At 46.8% G+C, this 17,372-nt stretch overlaps 1 protein-coding gene across 6 annotated transcripts in view; it reads right to left on the bottom strand.

The window, feature by feature from the left end:
- The window catches only part of ANKRD46 (ankyrin repeat domain 46), a 37,388-nt gene extending 20,340 nt beyond the window's left edge, over window positions 1-17,048 (bottom strand). For 3 of the 6 annotated variants that reach the window (XM_062188175.1, XM_062188174.1, XM_062188171.1), the window contains exons 1-2: window positions 16,964-17,048; window positions 16,266-16,323 (exon numbers count right to left, since the gene is read on the bottom strand). The gene's annotated coding sequence lies outside the window, so the exon portion shown is untranslated. Of the gene's footprint in view, window positions 1-15,531; window positions 15,605-16,265; window positions 16,324-16,963 lie in introns of all 6 variants that reach the window. The other 3 variants (XM_062188172.1, XM_062188173.1, XM_062188176.1) reach the window with 3 other exon arrangements.
- Window positions 17,049-17,372: the final 324 nt, after the last annotated feature.

The following is a 17,372-nucleotide window of genomic DNA, read 5'->3' as shown; positions in this document are numbered from 1 at the left end:
CTCCTTCCTTGGCTACACAACCCTGCAGAGGACCCAGTGAATTCTCTGCAATGTGGTCCGATGGCCTGCAAAGCTATACAAATCCTTGTGGTCTCCCACAGGTGCAGGGTCCCAAGCACTTAGGCCACCTTGCACTACTTTCCCAGGCCATAGCAGAGAGCTGGATTGGAAGTGGAGCAGCCAGGACTCGAATTGGCGCCCAAATGGGATGCTGGTGCCGCAGACAGCAGCTTAGCCCACTACCCCACAGCACTGGCCCTAGGATCTCAAATGTTAATAGTGATATGGTGCTTCCAGAATGGCCATATTCCAGGAAATGCCTTTGCAATATACGGTGTTTTTCCTTAAAAAAAAAAAATTAACACTGTTAATTAAAGTTGCTTGCTAGTTTTAGCAAAAACAAACCTTGACCTCATCTTCCTTCTGGTTCTTATTCTCAATCTCTCAAAAATATTTAGGGTTTTTGCTATTTTGCTCTATAAAAAATAAGGAGATAGGCCAGCGCCGCGGCTCACTTGGTTATCCTCCACCTGTGGCGCCTGCATCCCATATGGATGCCGGGATCTGTCCCGGTTGCTCCTCTTCCAGTCCAGCTCTCTGCTGTGGCCCGGGAAGGCAGTGGAGGATGGCCCAAGTGCTTGGGCCCTGCACCCGCATGGGAGACCAGAAGGAAGCACCTGGCTCCTGGCTTCAGATCGGTGCAGTGCGCCAGCCATAGCGGCCATTTGGGGGGTGAACCAACGGAAAAGGAAGACCTTTCTCTCTCTCTCTCTCTCTCACTGTCTAACTCTGCCTGTCAAGAAAAAAAAATTAAAAAAAAATAAGGAGATTGAGAATAATATGGTAAATGTCTTCATTAAAGCTTTTTTTTATATATGACCTGTGGACAGGAACACAGCACACTGGAGAACTGTTAAGAATTCTTTTAAAATAGTTTGAACAACTGCTCCTTTGAACTTCTGTTTTGCTCAGGGGAACTATATTGTCAACCAAAGATAATTATGACAGAAAAATTATTATTTAAAATGCTATCTGGGGGGCCGGCGTCGTGGCGCACTGGGTTAACCTCCGCCTGCGGCACCAGCATCCCATATGGGCACTGGTTCTAGTCCCAGTTGCTCCTCTTCCAGTCCAGCTTTCTGCTATGGCCTGGGATAGCAGTAGAAGATGGCCCAAGTGCTTGGGACCCTGCACCCATGTGGGAGACCTGGAAGAAGCACCTGGCTCCTGGCTTTGGATTGGCGCAGCGCTAGCTGTAGCGGCCATTTGGGGGGTGAACCAACAGAAGGAAGACCTTTCTCTCTGTCTCTCTCTCTCTCACTGTCTAACTCTATCTGTCAAATAAATAAATAAAATGCTATCTGGGGCCAGTGCTGTGGTGTATCGGCTAAAGCCACCTCCTGCAGTGCTGGCAAGCATATGGGTACCAGTTCCATTTCTGGCTGCTCCCCCATCTAGCTCTCTGCTATGGTCTGGGAAAGCAGTGGAAGACGGCCCAAGTGCTTGGGCCCCGGCACCCACGTGGGAGACCTGGAAGAAGCTTCTGGCTCCCGGCTTTGGATCGGCACCGTTCCGGCCGTTGCGGCCATTTGGGGAGTGAATCAGTGGATGGAAGACTTTTTCTCTCTCTCTCTCTGTAACTCTGCCTTTCAAATAAAAATAAATAAATCTTTTTTTAAAAAATGCTATCAGAAATGACTTCACAGACTTGAAACAATAGAACGCTTTTTTATATTTAAATAAGTGAAACAAGTTATACTTTTGGAATTCACAAGCTTTGTATTTGGAAAAATGATCTGCAATATGGAATTTTTAGCATCTTAAACTCTATACTAGTATAAAATCAGACAGAAAAAGAAATTAAAGGGAAATTCAGGCTCAGTAACTATTAAATTTACTACCAATATTTTAGTATGTCTCCCTCAATGATACTAAACCAAATAAATCTAAAATACTTTTATCTAATACACTTTTTAAAATACACCTTCTCTTTTCTTTCCTCTGGCCCAAATTTTAATTTTTTAACAAAATATTTATTTGAAAGGCAGAGAATAAGAGAGAGAGAGGGACAGACAGAGAGCAATTTTCCATCCAGTGGTTCACTCCCCAGATGGCCACAACAGCCAGGGCTGGGCCAGGCTGAAGCCAGGAACCAGGAATCCCATCCAGGTCTTCTAAGCGGTACAGGGGCCCAAGCACTCGGGACGTCTTCAGCTGCCTTACCAGGTGCATTAGCAAGGAGCTGGATTGGAAGTGAAGCAGCCGGGACTCGAACCAGCGCTCCTGTAAGGGACGCTGACAGCACAAGCAGCAGGTTAACCCCTTCGCCACAAGGCTGGTCCCACCAAATGCTAATTTTTAATTATACTTTACTAGATGGCTTCCCTGATGTAACCTGTCACATGAAAAGCCTGTCAAATGTCTCTGCCTCTGCTTTACCACCCTGCCCGGTCTCGGGCGGTATACACTTGGAACTTAGTTCCACCCGCCATGGTTTTGACTCACAGCTACTGCAGGACCTTCCACCTTTTCCACACCCTCACCCTTCATGAAATACTTCTCTGTTATGTCTCTCAAACTCTCCTTTAGCTCCTCTCTGGCTACACAAGGCAGGAAGAAATCTGTCTACATGGCCATCCCTAACTCTCTCTGGCTGGTTTCTGATTCCCAGGCTCAGGAAGATTCCCCCTCTCACCAGTGCGAAAATCCTTGCCTGTGCAGGCCCATGAGCGCAGGGTCAGTAGGTGTACAGCTTCAACTGAAGTTCCAGCATTAGAAACGAATCCCCAATTCAGCAGTGGTGCAAAGACTGCCAAACTGTCCTCCTAAGTGGCCATGTCATTTTGCATCTCCACCAGCAGTGGATAATTCCTGGTGACTCCCATTCTTAGTGGCATTTGGTGTTGTCCACATGCTACATCCTAGCCAATCTAAAGATGTGTGGTGGTACCGCACTGCTGTTTCAATTTGCATTTTCTTGGTAACACATGATGTGAAGCACCTTTGTCATCTGTGAATCTTCTTTGGTGAGATGCTTGTTAAGCTATTTGGCCTATTTTTTTTTTTTTTTATGAAGTTGTTTTCTTATTGCTCAGTTATAGGAATTCCTGGTAATTTTTGGGTAACTGACACCTTTATCAGATTTGTCTTTTTTTAAAAAAGTATATTTTATTTATTTGAAAGGCAGAATTGAGAGAGAGAGAGAGAGAGAGAGAGAGAGAGAGAGATCATCCATCCAATTTTCACTCCCCAAATAGCCACAATGGTCAGAGCCAGGCTGAATGAAGGAGCCAGGAACTCCATCAGGGTTGTTCACATGGTGGTAGGGGCTCAAGTACCTGGGCCATCTTCTGCTGCTTTCCCAGGTGCTTTTAAATACATACATACACACACACACACACATATATATATTTACTTACTTGAAAAAGTTAAAGAGAGACAGGGAGAGACAGAAAGGTCTTTCATCCACTGGTTCACTCCCCAAGTGGCTGCAATGGCCAGGGCTGAGCCAGGCCAAAGGCAGGAGCCCAGAGCTTTATCAGGTATCCCATGTGGGTAGCAGGGACCTAAACATGTGAGCTTTCCCCAGGCCATTAGCAGGCAGCTGGATTGGAAGTGGAGCAGCCGGCACATGGTGTCACGGGCAGTGGCTTTACTTGCTGCACCAGCTGGCCCCACTCCCAGACACATTAGCAGGGAGCTGGATCACAGGACCAACACGGTCCTGTGCTCCAACACGGGACCCTGGCACTGCAGTGGCAGCTTCATCTGCTGCACACAGTGCCAGCCCCTCAGATAGGCCAGTCTATGGCTTATCTCTTCATTATCCTGATGGCATCTTTCATAGGGTAGAAGATTTTAACCTCAGTGGAGCCCAACTCCTCAATCCCTTCTTTCACAGATGCTCCTTTAGTGTCATATCTAAAAAGTCACTGCTAAATCCTAGGTCACCTAGATATCCCCCGATGGCATCTGGCAGGAGTTTTTTACATTTAGGTCTGTGACCCACAGTGAGCTCATTTTTGTGCAGGCTGTAAGCTCTGTGTCTACATTAGCTTTATTTGCATATAGATATCCAGTTGTTCCAGCACCATGTTGAGAAAAACTATCTTTGCTCCATTGTGCCAACTTCGCTTCTTTGTCAGAGCCCAGTAACATTTGTGCGGGTTTCTTTCTAGGCCTTCTATTCTGTATCTATTTTGTCACCAGTGCCATGCTGTCTTGAATACTATGGCTTTACAGTAAGTCTTGAAGTCAGTCCTACAATTCTGTAGTCTTTCAATATTATGCTGGCTCTTCTGGGTCTTCTCTCTCCTCATACAAACATTATAACTAGTTTGTTGATAGCCACAAAATAGTCTGCTGGGAGAAGGGGGAGGGTAGCACTGTGGCATAACAGGTTAAGCCACCGCCTGTGACACTGGCATCCCATATCGGTGACAGTTTGTGTCCTGGCTACTCCACTTTGAATCCAGCTGTCTGCTAATGAGCTGAGAAGGCAGTGGAAGATGGTTCAAGTGCTTGGGCTCCTGCCACCTGTGTAGGAGTCCTGGAAGAAACTGCTGGCTCCTGGGTTTAGCCTGGCCCAGTCCTAGCCATTGCGGTCATTTGGAGAGCGAACCAGCAGATGGAAGATCTCTTTTTTGTTCTTTGTCTCTTCCTCTCTCTGTAACTCTGCCTTTCAAATAAATAAATCTAGGGGCTGGCGCTGTGGCACAGCGGGTTAAAGCCCCAGCCTGTAGTGCCAGCATCCCATATGAGTGCTGGTTTGAGTCCCAGCTGCTCCTCTTCCAGTCCAGCTCTATGCTATGGCCTGGGAAAGCAGTGGAAGATGGCCCAACTCCTTGGGCCCCTGCACCTGCGTGGGAGACCTGGAAGAAGCTCCTGGCTTCAGATCAGCTCAGCTCTGGCTGTTGCAGTCACTTGGGGAGTGAACCAGTAGAATGAAAGACCTCTCTCTCTCCCTCTCCTTCTCTCTGTGTGTAACTCTGCTTTCAAATAAATAAAATAATTCTTTTTAAAAAATCTTAAAAAAAATCAAACTTGCTAGGATTTTGATTGAGATTTCATTGAATCTATCCAGACATGGGGAAAACCTTTTTTGTTTGGTTGTCCCTGTATACCTATCTCTGCAAGTGACTGACAGAGCTTGGGAGTCAAGTGTGTGTGTGTGTGTGTGTGTCTATTTTTTTTTTTTTTTCATTTTAAATAAAAGGCAGAGATAGAGATCTTTCCATCTGCTGGTTCACTCCCCATATACCCGGAACAGCCAGGGGCAGGCCAGGCAAAAGTCAGGGAAGTTAATCTGGTCTCCACTTGGGTGGCAGGGACCCAACTACTTGTGTCCTCCCCTGTTGCCTCTCTGGGTACACATTAGCAGAAGGCTGGAGTTGGGAACGGAATCGGGACTCGAGCCCAGGCGCTCCAGTATAGGATGCAGGTGTCCCAAGCGGTGTCTTGAACACTTGCCCCTGTGTGAAGCACTTTTAATCCCTGCTCACATGCTGGAAGCTTGGTCCCCAGTGCGGCAGTGCTGGGGTGGTGGTTCCTGGTGGAAGGTGCCAAAGTCATGGGAACACACCCTCAGATCTCACAGGACTGGGTAGTTATAGAAGAGTGATCTGACCCTTCCCACCACCTGAGCCCTCCTTCCCTCTCGTACTCTCATCATGTGATGACATCTGCCACGGTATGAGATAGTGAGAAGGCCCTCACTGGGGGATGAACAGAGGGAGCTGTCCAGTCTTTCAGCCTCCCAAACTGTGAGCTAAGTAACTCTCTTCTTTACACATTACCCAGTGTCAGGTATTTGTTACAGCAACACAAAACACACCAAGACGATCTCTAGCATCTGGCAGGAATCAAATTCAAAAAAAAAAAAAGGAAGACTTGTTTTTTATTTATTTGAAAGGCAGAGCAACAGATAGAGAGAGAGCCAGAGACACTGAGAGCTCTCCTATCCACTGATTCACTCCCCAAATGGCCTGAGCAGCCAGGGCTGGGCCAGGCTGAAGCCCAAAGCCAGAAATTCCATCTGGGTCTTCCCATGTGAGTGCAGGGGCCCAAGCACTTGGGCCATCCTCCACCCCCTTCCCATGCACATCAGCAGGGAGCTGGATCAGAAGCGGGGCAGCCGGGACTGGAGCAGGAGCTCTGAGATGGGATGCCTGGTAAGCGGTGGTAACCTGCACCACACACTGCACCCCAGCACCGGCCCAGGTCAGCTTCTTGACAGCCTCTGCCCACTTCCTGAATGGCCACACTGCACTCTACCCCCAGAGAGTAGAAGTGAGTTAGTACGCAACCACGTCCTTTCGGCTTTATCTTTTTATATTTTAGCTGTTACTGCCATGTGCCCAGACATGAACCCAACACACTACTCTGGCCTAAAATCAACGGTGCATTTTTCATGTCCTCAGCCACGCAGGGCTGCTGCAGTGGCGTGGCCAGCTGCCCACCGTCCCCGCTCCGTTATCCTGCACATGCTCCCCAGGCCTCAGCTGCAGCAGCTCACCCAGAGGTGGGCAAGCGACTGGTCCACACGATTCCTTGGGAGGCTTCCGGGATACACTCTCTGCTTTCTGGAGATACAGCATGTAAATGTGACACCCGAAACTGCTTTAGTCATTCTGATGGACATTTCATAGACAGATTAAATTGGAAGTTCATACTAACCCCGACTCTGGACTGTTGAGACGCAGGTATCAATAAAGCCTCCTTGGCATTAGAGAGTTCAGATTAGATTTTCTGTACTTAGAGCAAAGTAGCTGGAAGGCACTGACTTGGAAATGGCCATTACTATTTGCTACCTGCTGCTCTCTACTTCGGTCATCGCTTTCTAAAGAAGAAAAAACTATTGCTTGTACTACGTGTTTCAGAATGCGACAAGGTCAGAGACAGGGTGGGTGCTGTGACAGCTAACTCTCCCTGAGAAGCAGGTGAATTAGGCCCAGGAAGTCTCAGGTTCAAAGGGAACAAACAGCACAGGAGATTGAAAAGGACTGACCAAGGAATAAATGGGAGAACAAGTCGACCAGATATCCTGGAGAAACAAGAAACAGCAGCCACAGTTTTTTACTTTAAGAAGCAAAATCATCATCTGTGCGTAGCTGTGAGATGGGGAGAGGCCAGACAGAGAGATTTCAAGAAGCAGTGCCATCCGGCTACTGGAAAAAACTGTTAATACGACTAAAAATGTCACCGAAGGTCAAATGCCTAGACAAGTTACTGCAACAATGTCAGATTCAGAACATTAAAAAAAAATTAAACAGGCTAAAGGAAAAAAAAGAAGACATCATAATGTAATGAGAAAAAAATACAGACTATTTGGCCAAGTTTTAATATGGTGAGTTTAAGAAGTAAATCTATGGGCCGGCGCTGTGGCGCAGTGGGTTAACGCCCTGGCCTGAGGCACTGGCACCCCATATGGGTGCTGGTTCGAGTCCCGGCTGCTTCTCTTCTGATCCAGCTCTCTGCTATAGCCTGGAAAAGCAGTAGAAAATGGTCCAAGTCCTTGGGCCCCTGCACCCACGAGGGAGACCCAGAAGAAGCTCCTGGCTCCTGGCTTCGGATCGGCGCAGCTCCAGCTGTTGTGGCCATCTGGGGAGTGAAGTAGCAGATGGAAGACCTCTCTTTCTGTCTCTACCTCTCTCTGAAACTCTTTCAAATAAATAAAATAAAAATTAAAAAAAAGTAAATCCAGTAGAGTACCCAATCTGATAAAAACTCAAAGTGGAAAAGATAGCTGAATAGATCATTTGTATTCTTGCATTTGTTCCTAATTGACTTGGTATCATACTGAAATAACAATGTATAATTATCTTTTAATTGATTAAATTCATGAATGTATTAAAATACTGCATATTAGATACTCTGTTAGGTACATAAAATATCTGTGTTTTATTTCTGTGGCATATGTGTGTTCAGGGTCACATGACAGGGAGCTAGGGATGAAGAAATTGTCCATTTTTTAATCAATGGGCTTGTATCTCATGTATTGAACACAGACTGGCCTTGGAATTGATCTGTTTCTCTAGTAATGTACTGGCAAGTTAGAAGTTAAATTCACTACGGTTTCTAACCACTGGCTTGCAGGAAGCACCAAGCATTCTAGTGAAGAACAGTAAGCTTCAGAAAAACTGAACAACACCAAAAACAAGAACCTGCTTCTATTTAGTCTGGAAATAAGCTGTTTCTTTCTAGATAATTTTTATACAGTTTAAGTTGAGAATTCTTTGTCTGTTTACCAGACTGGAAAAAAAAGGATCTTACCACAAAGATATAAGCATAAACGTAAGTTCTTACTGAAAATGATTTTTTAGAATAGGTAGATCTTTTATAAACATACAACACAGTATTTATGGACTGCCTATACAAAATCCAATCTCTATTTTCCTTATAAGAAATCTAGAAAAGATATTTAATGGAATGTTATTAGTATGATAAATTCGAAATTATAGCGACGTCAAATGTTCTTTCATTTCTAAAGAATAAATAACAAAAGAAAGTCAACATGGAATCACTGAAAAAAATTCTATACCATAATAAAAGAGGTATATTAGTTCTAACTGGAAAAAAGCACAGCACTGAAAATTACTTACAATAAAAAAAATTAGAAAAAAAAATATTCTGATCTCAGGAACATACAAAAAAATCAGAATGGGGCTGGTGCTGTGGTATAGCGGGTAAAGCTGCAGACTGCAGTGCCGGTATCCCATTGGACGCCAGTTTGAGTCCCAGCTGCTCCACTTCCAATCCATCTCCCTGCTAACGTGCCTGGGAAAGCAGCAGAAGATGGTCCAAGTCCTTGAGCCCTTGCACCCGCCTGGGAGACCTGGAAGAGACTCTTGGCTCTTGGCTTCAGACTGGCTCAGCTCCAGCTGTTGCAGCCATTTGGGGAATGAGCCAGCATATAGAAGACCTCTCTCTCTCTCTCTCTCTGCCTCTGCCTCTGCCTCTAAGTAACTCTGCCTTTTGAATAAACAAATCTAAAAAATTCAGAACTCAGAGGAAGGAAAAAATTTTAAAAAGTAGATTGGACATTCCCTGGAGAAAGGCCAGTCTCTTCAACAAATGGTGTTCAGAAAATTGCATTTCCACATGCAGAAGTTTGAAACAAGATTTCTACCTTATGGATCAAGGATTTAAACTTAAGACCTGAAACTATTACACTACAGGAGAAAAACAAAGGAGAAATGCTGATGCAAGACCTTGGCCTACAGAAAGACTTTTTAGGTAAGACTGCAAAAGAATAGGCAAAAATAGACAAACAGGATTATATCAGGCTAAAATGATTAATATCCAGAACATACATATAAAGAGATCAAGAACAAAACAAACAATCCAGCTAAGAAATGAGCAAAGGATATGCACAGATATTTTTCAAAGAAATATAAATGGCCAACAGACACAAGAAAAAATGCTCAGGATCACTAGATACCAGAGAAATGCAAATAAACAATCAAGTATCTCACTCCAGTTAGAATGGTATTATCCAAAAATCAAAAAATAGCAAATACCAGTGAGGTTGTGGAGAAAATGGTACCCTAATCTACTGCTGCTGGGAAGGCAAATTTGTACAACCATTATGGAAAACAGTATGGAGATTCCTCCAAAAACTAAAAACAGATTTACCATGACCCAGCCCTCCCACTTCTGGGAACGTATCTAAAGAAAATGAAATCAGCATATGAAAGAGATACCTGCATGTCTATGTTTATAGCAGTCCAATTCACAACAATAAAAGATACAGAATCAACCTAGATGCCCACCAACTGGTGACTGGATAAAGAAAATGCCACACACACACACACACATACACACAACAGAATATCACTCAAGCACAAGAAAAGAATGAAATCTTGACATCTGCAACAAAATAGATGGAACCTGAGATCATTGTGCTAAGTGCAATGAGGCAGACCCAGAAAGACAAATATCAAGTTTTCTCTTTGTTATGTAGGTTAATATACAGAGTACAACACTCAACGTTTTTTGTACAAGAGTTATAAATACTGCTTCACTCAATTACACCATGTTTATGACTACATAGTCTTCTCTCCCTACTTTATGATCACTGTCAGGAATTCCATTTTGTGGTATTAATTTCCTATTTTCAAATAGAAAGTGCTATGTATGTGGATGTATAGAAAAATGTTAAACATTATTAAATCTTAAAATTTAAAAACTCCCAATCTGCTCTTTCATCATTTTTTTTTAAGAACTGTAAGTTAAATAAAAACGGAACAGAAATTTAAAATCCAAGTTATAAACAGTACGGAACAGAACAAATACTGTAGAAAATCAAATCTGTGACCAAAGCACCTAACTGAAGGAGCTGTGTAGAGGGAGGAGAGGACATATGACGTGACAGCTATGACATGTGGAGGGTAGGGCCAACCCACAAAAACTGTCCCCCACAAACAGACAAGAACAAAAGGCACAAACTTCAGGAAATACCTTCCTCAGCTGAAAATTAAATCTACAGATTTACAGACTGAAGAACAGCTCATCTTCCAGATAAAATTCATGGATTTTAAAAAAATCAACAGACACTGGGATCAGCGCTGTGACATAGTGGGTGAGGCTGCCACCTGCAGTGCAGGCATCCCATATGGGCGCCGGGTTCAGATCCAGCTCTCTGCTATGGCCTGGAAAAGCAGTAGAGGATGGCCAAAGTCCTTGGGCCCCTGCACCCGCGTGGGAGACCCGTTAAGAAGCTCCTGGCTCCTGGCTTCAGATTGGCACAGCTCCAGCCATTGCGGCCAACTGGGGAGTGAACCATTGGATGGAAGACCTCTCTCTCTTTGTGCCTCTCCTCTTTCTGTGTAACTCTTTGAAATAAATAAATAAATCTTTTTAAAAAATCAGCAGACACAACTCTACACTTGGAAGTATTTTATGACTAACTCTTCACAGTGCAACAGAGGACTGTATCTGCCTCGGAGAAGGCAAAGGTGGGGTGAGTCTGGTGGTTACTGTGCACCGTGAGTCACTCTGTATGTGGGGTAACGTGCAGAAGATAGAAAGGAACCTCAACTCACTAAGCTCAGGTATTCAGAATAAAATCATGCTCTTTTTTTATACACTTTACCACCTTCTTAAACCATACTGTCTATGTAAGCCTTATAATTTATTTTCAATGCAGTATCTTTTTTTTTTTCACCTCCAAACAAACGTCTGTTCTTTATTAATTGGTCCCATACATAGACACACTCTTGGGCCTTCTGGTTTTAGAACATTCTTATTACTCCTCCTCCCTTTAATGAGCACACATTGGTTTCAAGGACACCCCCCTATAAAAGGGGCGGTGTGCCTTATCGTCCGTCAAGTATCGTCGTAAAGCATTCAAACATCATTGCACCTAGTGCTGCATTTCAACCAGTGGTTCGTAAACGCTTCCCGAGGCTTCTGACGGGGGAGCTGACGGCCAACGCCCTTCTCTGGCCCCTTCAAGAGGCTCCACTCTTGGGTCATTTCCAAAATGACTGACAGGACTTTTTCCCCGTAGTTTTTACAATGGCCGGGAAAAGCTTATTCTTACAAATAAAAATACCAAGTCTCAAGTGGACAAACTATTAAGAAATACAGTAGCTTTCAAAGCCTGGGTGAACGGTGCTTGTCTTGTACTGTCTCCTGTGCTTCATGAAGGGGGTGTACTGGCTGAAAGCTATTTCATTTACCCTTCTATGAAAAACACCTGTCCCGATGCACGACACAAGAACTGCTGGAGAGGACAGTGAAGCCAGGATAGCAGACACGAAGTGTGCCGTCACCCCATGCTCTCCTGAGTGAAAACGCTCCTTTTGTCCCACGTGAGTCTGCTAACAATGAAATCAGCTGGCGGACAGCCAGGCCCGACCCTGGACGCTGACACCAACGAGACCGCGTATGAGAAGGTAAGCTGGTCCAGGTGGAGCCCCTCTGCAGCTAGAGACCGGAAATAGGAGCTGAGGGTCCTGATGGCAAAAACAAAACACACACACACCCTACCAAAAGGTGCACGCCGAGCTACTGAGGCAGCAGGAACTACAAGTAAGCAACAGCTGTGGATTACAGGTGGCGGTGGGGGGGCAATGGAGTCACACCTATGGCAGAGCCCAAGCCTAAACGGTCCCTGAGGATCATTATCCAGTTTCAGAGGCTTGGGGGCTGTTTCTGGGTGGGCCCTGGGGCTGGGGTGGTAGCTCCTGAGTTCTCAGGCCTGTATCCTTAAAATAACATCCCATTTCTAGGCGAAACTTGCTACCTTTGGAGTATTTATCTCACTTGAGATTCTTGCAACAAAATAAGCCTAAGTGGGACAACTAGGTAAGCCACTACCATATGTTAAAGGCAACATACAAGGGCCAACGCTGTGGTGTAACAGGTAAAGCCACTGCCTGCAGTGCCAGCATCCCATATAGCCGCCGATTTGAGTCCCGGCTGCTCTACTTCTCTGCTATAGCCTGGGAAAGCAGTGAAAGATGGCCCAACTCCTTGGGCCCCTCTGCCCATGTGGGAGACTCAGATGAACCTCCAGGCTCCTGGCTTCAGATCAGATCAGCTCTAGCTGTTTCGGCCATTGGGGGAGTGAACCAGCAGATGGAAGACCTCTCTTTCCCTGTAACTCTGCTTTTAAAATTAATAAATAAATCTAAAAAAAAAAAAAAAAACCCACAATTTTAGACTTCTGATTCTCTGTCAAATCTCAGAAGTTAAACATTGGTGTTTGATGTTTACACAATAGTTTGTTTTTTTAAAAGGTCACGTTTTACACTTCTTCATTTTTGCAGAGACATAATACACACAAATATGCACAAGCGATGCTTGGGGAGCCGGGACATTTCTGACCTGCACTTTCAGGTTCATGCGATCCTGGTACTTCTGATAGGGATCGGCGACACACCAGTTCCGCCTCTTCCAGAGAGCCGGTGTCGTTTTAGCTAAGCGTTTACTCTGGGTTTTACTGCAGAACACAAATTCCCTCAAGCGTCTTTTTCTCGCAGTGATCTTTTTCCATAATTTCTTTTTTTTTTTAAAGATTTTATTTATTTTTATTTAACAGGCAGAGTTAGACAATGAGAGAGAGAGAGAGAAAGGTCTTCCATCCGCTGGTTCACTCCCCAAATGGATTTAGCCAGCGCTAAGCCAATCCAAAGCCAGGAGCCAGGAGTTTCTTCCAGGTCTCCCACATGGGTGCCGGGGCCCAAGGACTTGGGCCATCTTCTGCTGTTTTCCCAGGTGCATTAGCAGGGAGCTGGACCGTAAGTGCAGCAGCCAGGACTTGAACCAGCACCCATATGGGATGCCAGCGCTGCAGTCCAGGGCTTTAACCCACTGCACCACAGCGCTGGCCCCCTGTCAGTTCTTAATACTACTGAGAAAGCACATTTCAAAATAAGTCCTATCCCTCATTCTCTGTGTGTTTTGTTTTTAAATACACATTTTGCAGGACCTCTAAGTTAATATTTAACCTAAGGTAAGAACAAAGATTAGTCTTAAAGGTACATAGTCCACCCAAGTGTTTTTATGAGCCCTAAAATGTATTGTGCAAAAAGGACACGCTTCATTTGGAAAATTAATTACATACTATTGCTAGCGATACTACAGTTATTTCCCTCAGTAGTGATAAAATAATCCAAGTGTAACTGCAAGTAGCTAAAGCTGGAAATAAAAATAATCGGGCCTGGCACTGTGGCAGAGGGGTAAGCCTCCGCCTGCAACACTGGCATCTTGTATGGGCACTGGTTGGAGACCCAGCTGCTCCACTTCCGATCAGCTCCCTGCAAATGTGTCTGGGAAAGCAGCAGAAGATGGCCCAGGTGCTTGGGTCCCTGCACCCATGTGAGAGACCTGGAGGAAACTCTGGGCTCCTGGCCTCACCTGGGCCTAGCTCTAGCTGTTGCAGTAGTTTCGGGGGTGAACCAACAGATGGAAGGGCTCGCTCTCTGCCTTTCAAATAAATAAAAAATAAATCTTTAAAAAAAAGAAACAAAGATCATATTCTGTGGGAATGACTCCAGTGCTTTCAAATATTTCATGCAAGAGGAGCAGCGCTGTGACACGTGGTTTAGGCCACCACCTGTGACACCAGCATTCCATAGCAGAGTGCTAGTTTGAGTCCCAGCTACTGGCTTCTGATCCAGCCCCATGCTGATGTGCCTGGGAAAGCAGTGGATGATGGTCCAAGTTCTTGGGTCCCAGCCACTTAAGTGGAAGATCTGGATGGATAGAGTCTGGCCTGGCTGTTGTGGCCATCTGAAGAGTGGACCAGTGTGTGGATTTGTCTCTCTGTCTCTCCCTCCCTCTCCATCACTCTGCCTTTCAAATGAATAAATCAATCCTTAAATAAAAAATATATTTTATACATGAATATTATACATATGAGTAAGTTATGCTAACTCCCTGCAAAGTGCTGTCTATGCACCTCCAAGTCCTCTGCCAGTCGTTACTCTTGAAACCACACCAACCAGGTGTTCTCCCTCAGTCTCTCAAAGTGTTCTTGTGAGTACCAGGAGTTACTTTAATTGTCCTATTTTATGAGTAGTCACTGCTGCTAACCTCTTACTGTGCCTAATTCATAAATTAACTGTCATCACAGGTATTACGGATAGGAAAAACACAGACTCCTGTACGTAGGGTTTGGGACTCACTGTGTTTTCATGCATCTACTGGGGACTTGGTACACAGACACATGGGGGCTGCTGTGCCTCAACTCGACCACCTGTTCTAAGTCACCGTCATCTCTCACTTGGATCAGTGCACCCACCTCCTAACTGGTCTCCCGGCTTCCACCCTTGCCCTCATAGTCCACTCTGAACAGAACAGCCACGGTGATTGTGAAACACATCAAGCCAGGGTCCCTCATCCCTCTGAACAACACCCTCCAGCCACCTCCTGCTACTGTACTCAGTGTACAAAGCTCCCTCCCTCCTGCTGCTGCTCCTCCAACAAGACGGGGGATTTCTGGGTTTCTGCACCTGCCCGCTGTGTTCTTCCCCTGGGAGCTGCCCCGCTGTCCCACGTTCCCTCGGTTCTGCTCAGCGGTGTTCTCCACGGCACGGTTCCTTAGGTTAGAAGTGTACCTGCTCCCTCCCTGGTACTTCCTGTGCCCGTTCACTGCTCCATCTTTCTTCTTAGTAACTGGCACCATCTGACTGCATATGTTTGGATTGATTTTTTTAAAAAACAGGATTTATATGTTTATTTGAAAAGTGGAGCAACCGAGAGGAAGGGAGACACACAGAGAGATCTTCCACCAGCTGGTTCACTCCCCAAATAGCCACAATAGCCAGATCTGGGCCAGACTAAAGCCAAGGAGCCAGGAACTCCAGCTGGATCCCCCACATGGGTGACAGGGGCTCAGGGACTTGTTCCATCTCCTGTTGCCTTCTCAGGCACATTAGCAGCGCGCTGGATCAGGAGCAGAGCCAAGACTTGAACCAGCACTCAGATATGGGATGACGGCTTTGCAGGCAGATGCTTAACCCATTGCACCACACCAGGTGGTGATTTGATTTTTTTTAAAGTTATTCTGTTTACTGCCCCCACCTCCATCACCTCCAGCGAAATGAGGACGACTCTGCTTGGCTCACTCTTACAATCCCAGTGTTCAGGGCAGCGCCTGGCTACGAAAGGAAGCTAAGAAAGTAAATCTGCTATATAAATGCTGACCTATGCAAATAAAGAAATCCTGACAGCACTAAGAGATCTGGGACACTCTAACAGCCAACAATGGGAAATAAAACTTCCATCCTAACAATGAGGGAACTCTGAAAATCCTGTGCCTCCCACAGTAAGTTACTCAATTTGCTCTAAATAACAGGCTACCAACTCTGGTCCTTGCTCTTCGCCTCACAGCCTCTCCCCGCTGCCCTTCCTAAACCCTGAAAATAGCAACTTACTATCGCTGAAACATCTCCCACCCTCTCTGATGCTGCTAGCCTAAGACTGAAAAGGCGGAAGGGAACTTACTACAACGGTAAGAAATCACACGGTGTTGGAAAGCCATGTACACAAGTTCACATCCAAAACTCATCTCTATTTCGAGTCCATCACACCGGGCAGTGAGGGCTTTATTAATCTCTATAACCCCTAATGAGGGAAGTTTTATTAGACTCCCGTTAAACTGGGGAGGAGCTGGTAACGTGTACAGCCGCAACCATAAACCTTGGAAGACGTCGTTCAGGCTATAAATCACACACACACACACACACAGCCAGGAGAACGCGAACACGTGTGCACAGGCAACAGTCGCAGGCAGCCGAGGCTCAGCTCACACTCACCCTCCGCCAGCCGTCAAGTCTCGGACAAGTCGCACACTCCGTGCCTCAGTTTCCCTCTCTGCAAAACAGAAACGGCGGCTGAGGGTTGCTGTCGGGATGCAATAAAGGTCCCAGGTACTGACACCCCCGGCAGAGAGCTCCTGGTGTAGACGCTGAGCATCCCTAGACCGCAACCCCCGCTGCTTCAACCTCTGAGGTTGTGCGAGCAGAGACACAGGACGCCACAGCCGCAAAACTCCACGCCTGACGCCACGTCCCGCCGCAGTCAAAAGGCGAGCAAGCCACAAAGACCTTCGGGCTATGTGCACAGCGGCTGCACGGAACACAAACGCATTGCAGTGCACAGCCCAGGGTCCCCTCCCGGGGATGCCGCAGCCTGCGTAGGCAAATATTCCGCACTCCACACACACTTCTGGCCCCCAGCTCTCCGGATAAGGCACACTCGGCCTGCAGTGTTAACACGATCCCCCCCGGCTTCACCCCGTAGAAGTCACCGCGAACCCGCGCGGGCCGCCTTCCGGCCCGCACCACCACCACTCGGCTTCCCCGGCCTCAGCGCAGGGTGCGAGACCCAGGCCCCGCGCCCCGCAGGCCCCTCCGCCAGGCCCAGGACCCGGGCTCTCCGGTCCCTCGGGGCCAGCAGGGGAGGCAGCAGTGGCTCCGGCCCAGGCGCTGCCCGCGGGGCCCGGCCCAGGTACCTGCGACTCGGACGAGCGACCACGCCGACAGCGGCAGCACCTTGGCCGTGACGGAGACCGGCAGAGGAGGGGACCGGCCAGCCACCGAGGCAGGACGAGCTCCGCCCCCCCCCCCCCCCCCGCTGGACCAGAGCGGCCTCGCGCCGCCGCGGCGGGCGCGCCCCCTGCAGGTGGGAGGCCCGCACAGCCGCTGGGCCCGCGCTGGGTCCGAGACACACAGGTGAGCCCGCTCTGTAGGTCGGCTTCCGAAAGGAAAGGCGTTGCCTTCCTCCATCCGCGTCCTGGAGCGTTCTGCACTGTTCACAGCCCTTTCTGGATATGCATCCCATCCCCTCGGCTAAATGGAGGCCTCAAGGGCAGGGACGGTTGTATTAGTTTGCTATTAAGCATCAATTAATCAAAGTTGCTC

This window comes from Lepus europaeus, chromosome 4 (assembly GCF_033115175.1).
Source record: "Lepus europaeus isolate LE1 chromosome 4, mLepTim1.pri, whole genome shotgun sequence".
NCBI classification, from domain to species: Eukaryota; Metazoa; Chordata; class Mammalia; order Lagomorpha; family Leporidae; genus Lepus; species Lepus europaeus.
The sequence above is the reverse complement of the archived record's forward strand: the minus strand, read 5'-3'. Positions and strand labels throughout refer to the sequence as shown.